We start from the raw sequence: 4,286 nt of genomic DNA on the forward strand, positions 1-4,286 counted from the left end.
GTATAGATGGGGTAAGGGGTATGGAGGCATGAGGGGTATAGATGGGGCAAGGGGTATGGAGGCGTGAGGGGTATAGATGGGGCAAGGGGTATGGAGGGGTGAGGGGTATAAATGGGATAAGGGGTATGGAGGGGTGAGGGGTATAGATGGGATAAGGGATATGGAGGGGTGAGGGGTATAGATGGGGTAAGGGGTATAGGTTGACAGGAATAAAGAGGGTGGTGTATATAGGTGTATTGGGGAAGGAGGGAGAGGATAGAATAGAGGGATGGGCTATATCAGGGGTTCTCACACTGGGGGTTGGGACCCCTCAGGGGGTTGTGAGGTTATTACATGGGGGGTTGCGAGCTGTCAGCCTCCACCTCAAACCCCGCTTTGCCGCCAGCATTTATAATAGTGTTACATATAAAAAAGTGCTTTTAATTTATAAGGGGGGGTCTCACTCGGAGGCTTGCTGTGTGAAAGGGGTCACCAGTACAAAAGTTTGAGGACCACTAGGCTATAGGGAAAAGGAATACTATGATAGTTTGGAGGGTTTTACAGTGCAGGGCTGAGCTATCTCGGGAGATGAGAGAGATTAGAAGAGAGATGACCTAGCATATGTATTTGTCATTGTTGTATCACTTTAATGCCCCTTCTTACTGCTTTGCTCCATTTTATTCCCTCCACTTCCTTGTCTTGTTTTCGGCTCAGCTGAGCATTACCTTCCCTAGGCTTTCCGGTCTGCTCTGAAGCACTGATTCTGTTGGGAGGCTGATCCGCTCTGTGATGAGCACGGTGTAAGAACCCATACAGACAGATCACTGTATTCTGGGGCATTTCCCAGGCTGGTTGCCAGGGGATAATAATATGTAGCTCTTCTTACAGGATAAGGGGGTTGTACAGGTGACGATGGGGCAGAGTTAGAATGGCATCCTTCACGTTTGCTGATAGTGTTTGACATTAATTGCACAAAGACCCTCAAAATTAAACACAATAATAATTAGGAGGTCCCTTCTGGCCTGAAAATTATTAATTTATAATTAAAGACTCCTATATATATCCAGAAATCTGCAGCAGTGGGAGAAAGGACCTTCCGATTCCCGTCACCAGAGGTGCTATGGAACTGAATTGTTTTCTTTGTCCTGTTTAAATGATAAGCCTCTAGACCAGGGGTTGGCAACCTTTCAGAAGCGGTGTGCTGCGTCTTCCTTTATTCACTCTAATTTAAGGTTTCGCGTGCCAGTAATACATTTTAACGTTTTTAGAAGGTCTCTTTCTATAAGTCTATAATATATAACTAAACGATTGTTGTATGTAAAGTAAATAAAGTTTTTAAAATGTTTAAGAAGCTTCATTTAAAATTAAATTAAAATGCAGAGCCTCACGGACCGGGGCCAGGACCCGGGCAGTGTGAGTGCCACTGAAAATCAGCTCGCGTGCCACCTTCGGCACACGTGCCATAGGTTGCCAACCCCTGCTCTAGACTAGGGGCAAGGACTGTGTCTTCCCTGGTCTTGTTATGGTGCTGAGTGCAACACACTGGCTTGTGTGTTCAGACCCTTATGCTACACCCACTGAAGTCCATTGAAACCCACCGACAACTTCAATAGGTGCAAGATTAAGCCCACAGACCCCGATTCAGGAAAGCATCTCTTCAGGGCCTGAATGATGAAAGTGCTGAGTTGACCCCTCTTGACAAGTGTAGTGTCTGTATGCATCTGGCCACATTTCATTACACTGACAATGCTCAATAAATACAGTAATACGAATAACAATAGTTAATACTTAAAGAGACAGCTGGAGAAACAAAACATAGGCTCTACAAGTGTGACAACATTGTCGACAAGCAGTTACAAAACTTAATTATAGAAATATAATCACACTGCTAAAAAAAATCAGTTAAAACCGTTTGGATTTGAACATTCCTCTGTAATGTCTGCAGCCCAAATGCAACAGCATTGGGCTAGTACGTGAGAACCAGAAAGTGAAACAGAGTAATGTATTTTCCAAGCCCAAGCAGAGTAAAGTGCAAAAAGCATTTGTAAACTAGAGTTTTAATATTAATTAGGCCAGATTCTGGCTCTCGGGACTTGTCTTCATATACAGCACTACAGAGGTGCCAGTGCAACCACGCCACTGTAGCACTGTAGTGAAGATGGGCCAACAGGAGAGCTTCTTCCGGCCGCATAGTTATTCCACCTCCCAGAGAGGTGGTAGCCATGTCTGCAGAAGAAGCTCTCCTGCCAACATAGCATTGTCTACATGGGGGGTTAGGCTTGTTCATATCCCCAAGCAATGTAATTATACTGATCTAGGTCTGTAATGTAGATCTGTTCTTAGTGACAACACGGCTTTCAAAAGGAAGTTGCAACAAGTGAATTTGTCTTTTCTGGTTTTAATAACCCCAGGTAACAGGGTTAAAATGCTGGTAAGGGAATTTCCTTCTTCAATATATGGGGCCAGATTCTGCACAGTTATACTGATGTAAACCCAGAGTAACTCGGCTGAAGCCAGTGAAGTTTATACTACTGTAATCAAGAGTAGAATCTAGTCCCATATATTTTATACTTGATTGTATCCCTTTAATTCCAAAGTACAATAGAACATATCTTTTTAAATCTGTCCTTCATTGCATAATGCCAAGAAAGGAACAGATAGCACTGAACGGAATTGGGCATGGTCTACACACAAAGGTGCACTGGTTTATTTAAAGGTATATTTTGAAATCTATTAGAACATAAGAATGGCCATACTGGGTCAGACCAAAGGTCCATCTAGCCCAGTATCCTGTCTACTGACAGTGGCCAATGCCAGGTGCCCCAGAGGGAGTGAACCTAACAGGTAATGATCAAGTGATCTCTTTCCTGCCATCCATCTCCACCCTCTGACAAACAGAGGCTAGGGACACCATTCTTTACCCATCCTGGCTAATAGCCATTGATGGACTTAACCTCCACGAATTTATCCAGTTCCCTTTTAAATGCTGTTATAGTCCTAGCCTTCACAACCTCCTCAGGCAAGGAATTCCACAAGTTGACTGTGCGCTGTGTGAAGAAGAACTTCCTTTTATTTGTTTTAAACCTGCTGCCTATTAATTTCATTTGGTGACCCCTATTTAGTTAAACCAGTGCAAAAATTTTAAACCTACTGCTTTAGCTAATGTTGATTCCAAATCGATTTAAGCTAAATTGATACAGGTCAAGATTAAGTGGCTTCAAGAGAATCCACACAGGAGTTTGCACTAATTTAAGTAAATTGATGTTAAAACTCATTTTAGTTAAACTGGTGTAATTGCTATGTGAAACTCTTAGAAACAGCAAGCCGAATTCAGCAACCATATGAAAGCAGTTGAAAGTTGACATGAGGTGTCAACAAAAAGAAGCATGCGTGTGTATCACTTAGGCCATGTCTAAACTAGCAGTTATGTCGGCAAAACTTTTGTGGCTCAGGGGTGTGAAAAAAATAGTCCTGAGGGCTAGTCTACACTTACCGGTTAGTTCGACGGCTGCGGATCGAAGTTCTGAGTTCGATTTATCGCGTCTGGTCTGGACGCGATAAATCGAACCAGGAAGTGATCCCCGTCGACTGCGGTACTCCAGCTCAGCGAGAGGAGTACCGCGAAGTCGACGGGGAGCCTGCCTGCCGCGTGTGGACCGCGTCTGAACCGCGGTAAGGTCGAAGTAAGGTATGTCGAATTCAGCTACGTTATTCACGTAGCTGAATTTGCGTACCTTACTTCGATTTGCGGGGTAAGTGTAGACCAGCCCTCAGGGTGAGTGACATACGTTTTGCTGGCATACGCGCTCATGTGCACAGCGCTATGTTGGTGGGAGACAGAGCGACCGCTGCTCATTGAGCTGGTTTTATGATGTTGAGGTGAGAGCTCTCTCCCATCTACATGAGCTCTCTGACAGCGGCGCGGCTGTATTGGTACAGCCATGCCGCTGTAAGCTTGTAGGTGTAGACATGGTCTTAGTGACAACTTGTCTAAACTAGCTGGATGTCCCAGTGAGGAGCATAGATTTACACAATGAAAATATCCACACCCTTTATTTAAAAAATATTTACATAGCAATTCTCCCCCTGGGGAGAGGATGAGTGAAAGAAAGAATAACATATGACAGATGTTAATCATGTTGCTTAATGCATGACTGGAAGGCATTCAAATACTGACATGATGATGGGGAATTATGAACCTATGTAGAGTAGAATAGAATAGAATAGCATCTAAAAGCAAGGGGGGGGGAGTGTGTGTGGGGGGGAAAGGGACGTGGTGATGTGTGGGGGAAGGGACAGGGAGTTGG

This window comes from Terrapene carolina, unplaced genomic scaffold, assembly GCF_002925995.2.
Source record: "Terrapene carolina triunguis isolate 2854851 unplaced genomic scaffold, T_m_triunguis-2.0 Scaffold194, whole genome shotgun sequence".
NCBI lineage: Eukaryota > Metazoa > Chordata > Testudines > Emydidae > Terrapene > Terrapene triunguis.